General features: G+C 37.4%; 1 protein-coding gene across 1 annotated transcript in view; it reads right to left on the reverse strand.

Annotated features, from left to right (window-relative positions):
• LOC129753289 (voltage-dependent calcium channel type A subunit alpha-1-like) overlaps positions 1 to 14,203 on the reverse strand; it is a 260,599-nt gene that overhangs the window by 211,479 nt on the left and 34,917 nt on the right. The window contains 1 exon segment of the mRNA XM_055749089.1: positions 2,205 to 2,282. The gene's annotated coding sequence lies outside the window, so the exon portion shown is untranslated.

Here is a 14,203-nt window from a genome sequence, read left to right on the forward strand (position 1 = left end):
ATTCTTTCCATACATAAAATGAGCTCCTTACATACCAGTTCGCTTTTCCCCAAAAAAACGTACCAGGCATCATTTTTTTATATTGAGATTGGAATTTTTCGTGTTTGAATATCTGAAATCATTCTTATATGATTCAGAGGGAAGGAATCTATCATGTATATTCTATATTATTTTATATATTTCCAAATATAATTTAAACTCTGTTAGAAAGGCTCCAATCCACTGTTAAGTGTATTAAATCGGGTTTTTAAAGAATGCCCGGAATTGCTAGACCCGGATTGGAGTGGAAAAAATTCAAGCAACCTTATGCTATAGTTTTCCATTTAAGAAATTTTTAACAATTTGAATATGTTTGTACTTATACCTTAAATTATGACGAGCATTTCATCCGAAGACCGCATTTCAATACAGGGTGGAGATGAAAAAAAAGTTTTTAGGCTTCGAATTTGAACTTGCATTTATAAGGATGGTATTCATCACCTTGAGGCGTCAAATTGTTCGACCGCCTCGACCGGAACGCTCAATTTGAAAAGCATGTCATTTCGTCAAATAATGACCGATTACATCCATTTTTGTTGCGTAAGATTATAATTTTTTTTAGATTTTTCAAATATTTGGTTGTGGATAATTTTCACTTTAGAATAGTTTGGAGAGTAGTTCAGGCGAAACTGTAGAAGATAGATGGATAATTTAATTCCCGTTTCCTATTTTCATGATCTCTTTCAGGGAAGATTAACCTTTTTTAATCCCATTTTTTTGCTTAAAAATGTAAAGAAGATTTGTTTTACGACTTTAAACGACTTTTGCTCAAAGAAATACTTTGTCGTTAAAAATTTTTTTCATTGTTTTTCCGAAAATTGCATAACTACAGTAAACCTTTTATTTTAAGCAAGAACCTGCAAAAATCAGTATTTTCGTGTGAAATTACCGGTGAAAATGGATACCACTTGATTAAGAGTCATCTTGAATGATAAAAGAAAATTCAACAATAAGATACTCGAACAAATAGTTGAAGGTTTTAGTTTTGTTTATGATGTTGGATAATTGTTTTCTTCGAATTTGTTTTGCTACTTTTATGACATTTCATATCAAATATAAAACGATTAGGTTTTGTAAGCGTCTAGTTTGGGTGGTTTGTATAAGTTTATTCTTAACTAGATCAATGATTATGAGAAAAAAGAATTTAATTCACTGAACTGAAAGCCATTAGTTTTGGTTCAAAAAATCGTTTTTTGTTGTTTGTATTTCCAAGGAACCAAAAGTCCCATAAACTAGGTACGAAAAAGCTTGCTCAGCTCCTTCATTGATTTGAAGTTCGTTCTATGCAGCTTAAAATTTAAGTTCTTATTGATACTTTCAAGTTCCAAAACAAGTCCTCATGACGATCTATTCAGCTTCCAGCGGCCTTTTAACTCAGGTTCCAAAAAACCATAAAATGAGCAAAAATTTCTCTCTCTATCTCAATTGCACCCTTGGCATCGGTTCATATTACCTTCTCCTGATTATTTACTATGTTCAGTACATGGTGCCGTTATGATACCAGGCGCCGGATTTCAAACTCAACAAATTGCTCAATTGCTTTTTCCTACATTTCCTACACATATCGCATCAGAATGTTCACTTAAGTACCAAATTACTACCCCCGAACTTCGTGGTGAGAATCGAATCGCTACCACAAAACCATTCCTAGATGTTGTTCTATCTGAAATTAAACCTCGAAGTGGTGATATGACTTTGAAAGCACCTCAATACAATTTTGTGACTTAGTGAATTCCGTTTTAAGCACTTATGTGCCCTTCATGTGACTTAAGTTCCGTACAAGGTACATATAAAGTGCTTTTGCAACTTTCAAGTTCATTAATGAGTATATATAGTTTACTCATAGGAATTGGGCAAAACAAGTCCCGCTTTAAGCATTTTTGTCCCCTTGTGACTTGAGCCCCATACAACGTTCATATAAATCACTTTTGCAACTTTCTAGTTCATCAATGAGAACATAAAACTTACTCGAGGAAATAAGGCAGTTGATTCTCTTTGTCGGCCAATATGTAACTTTCAAAGCCTTCATTCAAGTTGACATGTGACATTTGGTTACTTGGGTTTGTACTTGTTTATTCCGACCCACGATTTTGGAGATGGTGGCATATGTTATCATGTATTTCTAGAGGTTGTAAAACTAAATGATTTTACAAGCATTTACTTACCTTTAGTTATTATTTATTGGATTTGTGCGTTCCAAGAAACCTATTGTCAACTCATACAGGGGGTTTCATTCATGTTTTCTGCAAAGAAATGGAGGAAAAAATAATTTAGAAAATTTGAATTTTATTTAAAGAAGTATATAATCAAATTCACATAAAAGAGAGCTTCGATAACCAGCTTCAATGAGTGCTTATTGAAATGCTTTTTTATGCAATGATATAAATAGTAATATCTGAAATTTACTACCCTATCTATCATATACACAGTCTACATTGATATTCAAATGAAAGTTTTTTATAATAAGCAACCAAATCAAAGTCACCAAGTGATGAATGCAATATTTTCTTCTTGAAATCTTACAGGATCAATATTCAAATTAAAGATAAGCAACGATTCATTCGAAAAGTCAAACCTCATGCATTTCCTCCGAAACGCAATTATCGTTCCATAAATGCTATCTGTACCTTAGTAACAAAACCATTTTCCAGCAAACAAAGAATAAACGCGGGCAAAAGAAGAACCATCCAAGATGGATGATTTCCGTTCAACGTCGTCGGCGTCGTCATCCGTCTGGAAAATAATGTACCCCACCGCATTAACTTGGAGGGGAACCGGATTCTTGGCGCGAAAGTGTGGAAGCTGACGTGGAAAAGCGCGCGCGGAAAATGCACATCAGCAACAGTAGTGCGGCGAAAATCAGAAGCGCTCTCGCTAGCAAGCATATTTGCTAGCTTTTGTTTTGCACCTTGACAGGTGACGTGAATGACAGAATGAGCGTACGCGCTCAATACCTACGGATTTGCGAACGATTCGCGGAAAAACTGTTCCAAATCGCTTGAGCGAAACATTGTTGCGACCCCAAGGCATGATAGGAGGAAGATTCGCACAATGTACTCTTAGTTAAAAAAAACCCACATGTAAATTTTTGTTTTTCAGTTTGACATTCAATGTGAAACCGTAAAAATTTATCTCAAATTTAAAGTCGATATTACAATACAATACAATACAATACAATACAAAACAATAAAGTCTGCTTCATTTAATATTGAAACAAATTCTTTTGCTCATTGTGGCGCTCCTAGTGGACGGATTTGGAAACTTTTTTCACCCACGTGTCGGGAAATTCATTACCTTTCACCATGTATTTATGTCATAACACCAAACGATAGCATTTTGTAAACAACCGCCATGGAAGCCGAATCGAGAGATCAAATTGTGCACAGTTTTCTTACGAGTACGAGTACGAGAATTTCTTCGAAACAGCAATGAATAATTTTTTTAATTTTTTTTTATGAAAGAGTAAAGAAAATGCTACATTTGTATGAAAAACAAATTATGAATTCGTTAATAAATGACTGAACTACACGCAATTGTTTGTGTTCCAATATTAAATGAAGCAGACTTTACATCCGTCGAACTTGGTCAGCACTTGGTCGTACAGCTTTCGAGCATGGATTCTGGCCACATTGTTCTGCTTCAGCGTCCGATTTGGCTGTTTGCTGGCTCGGAATGACCTTATTCCTTCCCGGAGACGAATTCGTCGCACCGTACTGTGAGCGGCCTGGAACTTATTGGCCAAATCGCGGTCTGAAAGATTGAGATTCCTCTTGACGGCCTTGATGACTTTCCCACGCAGTTTCCGGTCGACAGTTCCACTCCGACGCTTCGAATGCGGCTTCCGAGCCGTCGTCAATGTTTCCTTGTACTGCTTGATAACACGCCATACGGTATTTCTGGGCATTTTAAGCTGTTTAGCTAGCTTCGATGCCGACAACAATGGATTTTCAAGAAAACTGTGCACAATTTGATCTCTCCGTTCGGCTTCCATGGCGGTTGTTTACAAAATGCTATCGTTTGGTGTTATGACATAAATACATGATGAAAGGTAATAAATTTCCCGACACGTGGATGAAAAAAGTTTCCAAATCCGTTCTCTAGGAGCGCCACAATGAGCAAAAGAATTTGTTCCAATATTAAATGAAGCAGACTTCACAATACAATAAATACAATACAATACAATACAATACAATACAATACAATACAATACAATACAATACAATATACAATTCAATACAATTCATTATGTTATCTTACAGCCAAACTAATTTTTCGAATGCAATCACAAGTGTAATGATTTTTTAAGGTCATTTGCAGAACCGCTTCTGTCTTATTGATTGAGATATTATTTAAATGTATGATTAAAAACTAATAAAGAAAACAAAAACATAAGGGTTTCAAATAAGTATGGGAGGAAAAAACTGATAAATTTAACTTTGCTTTATTCTTAAATTTGTTCAACGGGTTGTTTTATTTGAATAAGAGGATCAAAATTCGATGAATTTCATTTTAATAATATCATTCAAGGATTGCTTGAAAAAATTCGTCGATTTCAAGCAGCCATCAATTGCCCAGTATTCCGGTATCTTTAATGATGACTGGAAGCTGAAACCTTGACAAGGGTTTGACATTTATCGAAATCTCCTGTTGCCACGCAGAAACCTGTTTTGACCATTTTCCTTCATTTTCTTTTCGGTTACTTTTATTTAAACCTTTTTCCCACTCGTCGGACGTCGGTGTCTTCTATTTTTACATATTGGTATTCATCTTTAGCTGATTCCAAAGGTAGACAGGCCAGGAACGAACCGCTGATTTATTTTACGTTTTATTTTTTCCTGTATTTTCTTGATCAACCTTTCGAGAGCGTTTTTCTGTTTGGATTTCCTCTCGCTTCCCACTTCATCCGACGAGTGAGGCCTGTAACGTTTGCTAGCCATGATTTGCCTATAATGGAGTTTATTGTGCGTAAAATTGAAAAAAGCCATCCACCCTTTCCTCCTTCTAGTATAACATGTTTCACCTGCAGCAGCAGCCTCATACTCACCATTCGGATTCGTATGGGTGGGAAAAGGTGAAAACCGTACATAATGCGTGAACGCTTAGCATTTTGTGTTAGTCCATTGATTTTTCATCTACCATTTATGGGTTCGGTTGGGGATGCTGCTTCTGCCGCTGCCTTCCAATCGATGGAAATTGATGAGGTATATGAGTGATGTGGAAATTCATTCCGCCAACAGATTGAGTTTGTTATCATTGGAGATATTCATTCGCATATGAGGAAATTTCTTGGTATTTCCATTTATTTTGTGGTTCCATTAAAATTAGGATTAAATTAATGCAAATAATTCAAAATCTGCCTTATGCTACAATTTTTGGGAAAAAATCATGTTTCAAAGGTTCTCAAACCGTAAAGTCTGTTTTTATCAAAAACAATAATATACAACGGAATATCATCAATAAAAGCGTAATAATTTTCCGAAATATTACGAGCGTTTTTTATGCCTTCTGAATACACAGCTTCAAAATTGTTGTTATCGAAAACATGTTTGCATGGCCAGAGTCAACAAACAGCCATATGATAAAATTCAATAATCCACTTAATAACGGAAGAGAAACTTGAAACGGTCCACTTTAACTCAATAATACGGCTTTATGCTTTTTAATTAATATTCAAAAAGCACTCGGTTCGCTATCAAATTAATTGGATACAGCTGTGTATAAAATGTGACATCAATTTTGTTTTTCAATGTTTTCATAATTTCAGAACTTTTTTTCACGTCTTTTCATAAAGTGAAAGATCTTTTAAAATGAAGCAATGAAATTTAAGAATAGAAAAAAAAACCAATAATTAAATCTAAACTTCATTTTAATCTTTTTTGAATTTAAAGGACTGAAATTTTTGCCTTAAAATTTTTAACCATTTAAACTACCAAAAAAAGTTATGGAAGATAAAACAACAATGGATTCATTCTCTGGATATAGAGAAAATAACTTCAGTAGGGTGTTATGTGCTTTGTTATTCATACTTTACATCAATGACATAAAAAAAAATTTACAGTATGGTCGTCTGAAGCTATTTGCGAATGACTCAGTCTCCTGTTGGAGTGGCAATGATTTGGAACACGTCATACAAGAAGTAAATGCGTATTTGAAAAATATTGCTAATTTTTTAAAACATCGAAAATTGTGTCTAAACCTCGATAAAACCATTTGGGTGATTATTGTAAATCGCAAAATCGGAGTCTGTTCAAACCTATCTATTGATGGTTGTGCAATCGAAAGAGTACGTCAAGTCAAATACCTGGGAGTGCAAATCGATGAAAAGCTAAATTTTGTAGGTAACATCGACTATACTATTAAAAGATTGCTATGAAATACGGAGTACTTTGCCGAATAAGTAGATCAGTTACAAACCAATCATCCATCAGCCCCGAAGAACCTACTAATTTTACTAGGAAGAACATCGTAGTTAACAACCAAGGCGAAAAGGGGGGACGAGTTAGAGACGTAACCTCATTGGGATCTAAATGCATCGAACCACCGGACGAAAGAACACACGCCGGCATCCAGACAGCATTGTCAGCAATATTAAACTCGAACCCAAGTTCACAACGAACAACAGCGAAGACGAATCACCCTGCTTAGCGATATTAAATTTGAACCCAAGTTGCTAACGGACAGCAGCGTAAAGCCACCCGACACCATCCACGAGAATCGTCGTTCGGTGAGAATTAGGGAATGAATGTTAGGCTCAAGGAACAATAAATTCATTCTAGTAATTACCACCATCGGATGTAGTTTAGCCTTTTTTTTTTAATCGAAATTCGAATGTGGAAACTTTAATTGATACATGACATTCTAGTCAAAAAATAATCTACGTGAAATCAGTTATAACCATGCGGCGGCAACGCTATTCAAACCGTATGGAGCACATCTTTCAGATTTCCCCTTTTTTCCCCTCGTTTTGACAGATTTAAGCTTTTTTCCTCAGATTTAAGCTTTCGTCTCCTATGCTCTCAAGGCAAAAAAAGCTTAAATCTGAGGAAAAAAAGCTTAAAAACGAGATTCACGAGCACATATTCAAAAGATGTTGGTCACACGATACATAGACAAATCGTGTAACGTTGCAGGGATCTGGTTATAACGCCACACTTTGACTATAGCGCTACAATACTGCTACATGCATCAGACACGCATACAAAGCAGCTACAAAGAATTCAAAACAAGATAATGAGAGTGATAATAGGTACAATGAAACCGATTTACTCCAAGTGCTTTATTGCTTGATATGCAGCTTATCACAAAGGTTGTCAGTAAATCTGAGTATTACATACAACAGTTTAATTTTTAAATTCAAAATTATTAAAGGAATGTTACCAACTCATTTATTAGATGGTCTGCAGTACGGAATCGATTTCCACAAATACAGTACAGGGAGAGTTCAAGATTTAAGATTGCTAAACCCGAAAAAGCGATGAGCAAACGATCTATTTTATACAACGGATTGAAGATGTAAAGTGATCTACCGATGAACAGCAAAAACAGTTCTAACTTGAATGATTTTAAGAAACTTGTCAGTTTTGTCAGTACTGTCGTACAATATGTCAAACAGACAATTTGATACAAAGACTAATCCTAAAAAGGATCATTTCAATGTGTTGAAGTTCTGACGAAGCATCAGATAGAAAATTGTACGGTGATGGACATACGCGGGAGTAAGACGATTAAGTCGTACAGAAATTTAACTATTAATGTTACCATAACTATCCAGAGGATAAAAAGTCCCTCCTTCTCCTAAAGAAGCGTATGGGGTGGAGGATAGACCCAAATGGGCCAATGGGGCCATCATAAAAAAAAGTCAACCTGAACCATTGTCACGAAGTACAACAGCGTTCGCGACAGATGGCGATGGAAGAGAAGCTAGACATAGCGTTTGTAGCAGACCCCTATTATAGAGCCCTGAATGAAACAATTAGGGGTGGCTGGAAAGTTCCCATACAAGAATTGGTCACATCGAGTGAGGAAGGCTTCGTGATAGCCAAAGTCAATGGGATCTTCTTTTGGAGCTGCTACGCTTCACCGAGGAGGACCATGGAGAAATTTAGCGCTACGATGGATAAGATAGTCGAGGTGCTTACAGGTCGAAGCCCCATTATTATCGCGGGGGATTTCAATGCGTGGGCCCAGGAATGAGATAGTTCCCTTACGAACGTCAGAGGATGGAGTCTACCTGAAGCACTCTCAAGGCTGAATGTGGACCTGGCGAACGTAGGTAATACTAGGACCTACCGTAGAGAGGAACGCGAATCCATTATAGATATCACATTTGCTAGTCCCAGATGGACAAGTAATTGGAGGGCGAGCGAGGACTACACTCACAGCGACCACTTTGCGGTCCGCTATCGTGTGGGTAACAGTGCACAGTCAGTCAGGGGAAAGGTAATGGTAGGTGAACGACGCCGGAGAACAAAACAATTCGACCAGAATGTCTTTGTCGAGGTGTTAAAGTGTGAGCAAAAACTGTCTAACTTGTATGTATGTATGTAGATAATCCACCATGGGTGCACGAATTCACCGCAGTTTTGCCAACGCATGCGCTGAATTGCATTGTTTAGATAACTAGTTCGGCTGATCTTCAATGCAAATCACCACATACACATAGTATGTGTAAATGTATGTGTTATTTGGATGAACAAGTCAATAACTTGAGGAACCGTTATAAAATTAATAACATTTTTAATGTTATAAATCTACGACAGGTATTACGCATACTGTTAGATAGCTGCCCAGTTTTCAAGTTATTGGTTGTTCCTTTTTCATATGATACGAATCAAAAGGAAATTCAATGAATTATTCTTACCCTTTTTAATGATACCTTTATCTTACCTTCAATCTTACTTTACCTTTAACATCTCAAATCTTACCCGATTTGCTTACCAAATCGGCTCTTAATTTTATATACCTGAAATCATAGCTATTGGTTATTATTTTACAAACACTTAAAATAAATTAGTTTTGGAATATTTCCTGTGCAAAACAAGTCTCTATTCACGAGCCTATAGTAAACAAAGAGACGAATAGTCACGATTGGAATTTTTGGTTTTCTGTCAATGTCATACCAATCGAGCAAAACCAAGCAGTCATAAAGGGAGCCCTACAGCAGGGTTGCAAGCTCATTATTTTTAAAGGGATCAGATGGCGCCTCTTTGTTTACTATAGTCTCTTTAGTCTCTATACATCCCATTCTATTGTTTATTTCACACAAGATAACGGTAACATTTTGTCGAATAGCATTTGGGAGCAAAACCTGTCTAACTTGTCGGCTAACCTGACGAAAGTACTCAAACGTGCCTGTGACGCAGCAATGAAGAGGAGAGCTTATCGTAAAAACCCACATCCACCAGTTTATTGTTGGACTGCGGCAATCGCGAATTTGCGTGCCAGCTGCCTTTGCGCTAGGCGGAATATGCAAAGAGCACGAACTCAAACGGAGAGAGATGAGCGTAGGCCGCTTTTCAAAAATGCGAAAAGAAACCTCTGCAAGGCAATTAAAGAGAGTAAAAAGGCATGTTTAAGGAAACTTTGTCTCGATGCCAATGACCGAACATGGGGTGATGCCTACATAAGAATCATGGCCAAAAGCAAAAGCGGTAGCACACCACCTGAAATGTGCCCCAACAAGCTGAGGGAAATAACGAGAGAGCTGTTCCCACAATAGCAGGCCGCAAGTCCCCACGGCTAGGATACGAGCGAGAAGGAGTTAATATCGTTGAAAAAACTGCGCGACATCGCAAAATCCCTTCAGCTGGAAAAGGCTTCAAGTCCAGATGGTACCCAGAACATTGTAGTTAAGGCCGGAACATTTCTCGAAATATTCCGATCGCCACTGCACATTTGTATTGAGGAAAGGATGTTTCCAGAGGTTTGTGAACGGCAGACGCTGGTTTTGCTGCCCAAACCAAGAAAGCCATTGGTGAACCCATCGGCCTAGAGGCCAATATGCCTACTGGATACGGTTAGAAAGGTTCTGGAAAAGGTGATCTTGAAAAAAGGATCGTTTTTGTGAGGTAGTAACACTGGACGTGCGTAACGCCTTTAATAGTCAGCTGGCAGAAATATCTCTGCAAATTAGTGGAAAGCTATTTCCAGAACCGCAAGCTACAATATATGGCGAGCGAAGGATTTCAGGAAATGGATATTACAGCTGGAGTACCGCAAGGGTCAATACTGGGCCCGGTCCTGTGGAATATTACGTATGACGAAGTGCTGACATTGACCCTGCCAGAAGGAGTAAAGTTGGTTGGTTTCGCGGACGACGTCGTGCTACTAGCGACGGGTTACTCAACAGAAATCGTCCAGCCAAGAGCTTCAGAGGCATTACAGTTGGCTCATGCACTATCGAATATTTGGGTGTGATGATTGACGACCGGCTCAGCTTTAAAAGCCTCGTTGAGTATGTCTGCAAGAAGGCGGCAACAGCAACGGCCGCACTTACGAAGATAATGGCGATCAACTCGGGGATCCGAAGAAGTTAGCGGAGGGTTATTTTGAGTGTGGTTTCGTCAATCCTTCGATATGAAGGGCATGGAAATCTGACCCTAACATCCAGTGTAGCCAGCAGAAGCTGAACAGTGAACCTAGGCGAATGAATCTGCGGGTTATCACTGCATACCGTACCGTTTCGTCGAAGGCAGCATGCGTTGTAGCGGGAGTCTTGCCCATCTCGGTTTTGTTGGTGAAGGACTCCTATTGCTACGAAAACAGAGGCACGCAAAACGGGAAAACACAAGTCAGGGATATCTACATGGCCAACTGGCAGCAGCTGTGGGACAGCTCAGAAAGAGGAAGGTGGACCCATCGTTTGATCCCAAATATCAAGGAGTGGATGGAGATAAAGCATGGCGAAGGGGATTTCTCCATGACGCAATTCCTAACTGGTCATGGATGCTTCAATGAGTATTACGACAGGTTCGGACATGTGGCCTCGCCGGTCTGCCTAACATGCGGTGACGTGGACGAGATACCCAAACACGTGGTGTTCTATTGTACATGACTGACGCAAATTTCAATCGACGTAGAATAACGTAACTTTACTTTACTTCACTTAGCCATTTTAAACCCTAACTCCTCAATATTTTGTAATCAATCCAGAAAAAAAACTTATTTAGAACAAAAATAGACTTATCTTGTACAATTTATTTTGAGAAATCGAATGGAGGCTGTTTAAAACACCGCACGATTCGGGAAACGGAGTAATGGCTGTTTTAACCTCAATTCCCTTACATTTTTCAATAATTTCAGAAAAAAAACATTTTCGGACTATTTTTCATTTACATCATACGTGATGTATTTAAAGTTTAAGAAATTTTGTAACATAACTCAAATATGTTTTTCAGAAAATTTTCAGCAACAGTTTTTCGGTTTTCTGTTATTCAAAGCCTAATAAAAAAAATCCGAAAAAACATGCATTGGAAAAAAATCCGATACGAAATGCTACAAAAAATGAAGTTGAAAGCTATGGGCTACGCACATGTATATATTTTTTTGAATTTTGTTGAGATCTTGACCACAAAAATCTCCAGTTTCTCCAGATGTCAAGTCGACATTGTCTCAAGGCCATGCATGCTTTTTTGATTCTTAATTCGACGTGATCTGATTACACAGCAAAAATTATTTCCTGTAAAATTACACAAATGTCCTGCAACAAAAAGGAGTAGGACATTTATTGTAATTTTACAGGTCAAAAAACAAATTACGTGACATTTAATGTTTAGTGTACAACATTTTTACAGGACATTTGCTGTAATAATAAATGAATCTTCGTTAACTTTCAAGGAAAACAATTTAAAATTACAGGTTTTGTTAATTACAGGTTGATTTATTTTTAAAGGTTACAGTTTCCGTGACACGTAATAGTCAAATTTTTTTTCAAGAATGACACCCACATTTTTTTCAGTAAGTTTTTAGAGTATTATTGCCTTGACGTGAAACTTATCACTAAAACACTTGACCTGCAAACGTCTTTAGGTTAGTAATGACCGTTATCACATCTCACTATGGCGTACATTAGTAAGAATTGTACCTAATTCTAATTCTTATTTGATTTATTTAGAGAGAATTTCAACAGTAGCTGTCATTCGTCCTCTGAAATGTACCGTTGTCATCGCTTAAAACTTTTGAAACCTCTCTAATACTTCGATCCTGCGTTTTATGAGCTATATCACTAAAAAGTGAGAGCATTGATCAGTAAAGTCCCAAAACACCGATGATTTGAATACTTGGATTCATTCATCTTATATCACCTCGTAAACTGAGCATTGATGTGTTCATATGTAGATAAACAATTTATGGATCTAGTTCTACTTTATGCACCCATCTAGAATGCAAGTGTACGAAAGTTATGAGCACTCATAAGGTCCCAAATATCATCGCATTGTATTTACTATGGACTCAACTTATCTTTTTATTAGATAAAGCTCTCTTCTAACTCAAGAAAAGCACATATTTAAAAAGCAAATGTTAAACACATGCATATATTTAACCTACATTTTGATGCCATCATAAACTGACCATCCAACTAACATGTGAAACTTCTCCAAACTGGCCAAAGTTAATTTAGCAAAATATCAGGCCATCTGAAATCGTGCCTCCAACCAACCTTTCGGAGGGAAACGCCATCTAACTGACCTAGGACAATCGGTCCTGGGAACACATGACGACGGGAAATTTAATTTAAGTTTAACTCCCACACCCACACAGAAACCGGTCCAGGATCTGATCCACCCTGGCCTGGGAGGATTTCACTCTTCCGGTGATTGAAGAAATGCACCCGGAAGGTGTCAAGGAACAGAAGCTAACATACATCGTGCCCGGGCGCCCTATGATGAACATCCTGAACATCGTCAACGCCAAGCTGAGCCAAGGCATGGAAACTGATGTTGGTCCGGATTTAGAGATTGTTGAATGGCCCATGGAGTCAGCAGGATGAACGAACGGTTTATTTTCATCAGATTAGGACCTTGAAAGGATGCAAACCAACAATGGCGTATTGAGGTAGGATTTGACATGATATTATTAGATAATCAAATTCATGTAAGCTCGGAATTACATTGAGAAAGTCCGGAAGGATAGTGTCATCATAATACCTACAATTTCTGAACAAATAATAGAAGCATTCAGCTCATGAGTAAATATACAAAACACTTCAACCAAATAAGTTTCTAAGTGAAATCGAGTGACTTAATTTTTATTATCTACAATTGCAAAGAACTTGAATGGCATTTATAGAGGTAGTCATCAAACCATTCACACTGTGTTTCAGAAAAATGATGAATTGAATATTTTATCGATTTTAAGGATGAGCATTTCAAACACCTTAACTTTGCATTTCAGCTTTTCACACTCACCACATTTAAAGTTACTTTCAACCAAGTCAAACAATCAGGGCCAATATCGTTAGCACACTGGCTGTTTTACTTACGCGAGTATGGAAAATACTTCGCACCCAATACCTTTGATCACATCGTCATCATCATCTTCGTCGCCTTCTCCCAAACTCCTCAAAAAGACAAAAGCCAATAAATGTTACTGTTTGAGTTGGAACATTTTCATTAGATGCCATATGCCATTCATTGGGTGGAGAAAAGGTTTCGTATTGTTAGGGGGATGATATTTTGTCTACCATTGAGTGCAGCAACGAAGGAGAGCAACAGATTTATGGACAGAAATATGTAAAGTCATTCCTGCTCTTGATAGGCTTTTCTTGAGATCTAAGCATATGGCAATTTGCGTTTGCATACTGGTGGACTCAAGGGAGATAGCTAACAATCTGCTGTAAAATTGTCTTGGAAACTTAATTAAGTTTTGTTTGGATTAAATACTTTTCAAAGCTTTGTTTTTTTGTAGTCGTTACCGAATATTCCAGTTTCTTCCCATTTCTTCTAATAACGCTTGGTTTATTTAGAAATGGGAAAGTTACGGATGCGTGTATCTAAAAAACATTCGTTTGATCGAAATGCTATCTATGAGAAAAAAAAACAAAGGTAATCTTATGATCATTCTTGAGAATTAAAAAAATATATCATTTTTTAAAAGAAATATTTCTACTTTGTTTTTAGTATCTACCACTTCTTTTTTGGAAGAAACTGAGGGCAATTTGGTGGAT

The sequence above is a fragment of the Uranotaenia lowii genome, chromosome 3, assembly GCF_029784155.1.
Source record: "Uranotaenia lowii strain MFRU-FL chromosome 3, ASM2978415v1, whole genome shotgun sequence".
NCBI classification, from domain to species: domain Eukaryota; kingdom Metazoa; phylum Arthropoda; class Insecta; order Diptera; family Culicidae; genus Uranotaenia; species Uranotaenia lowii.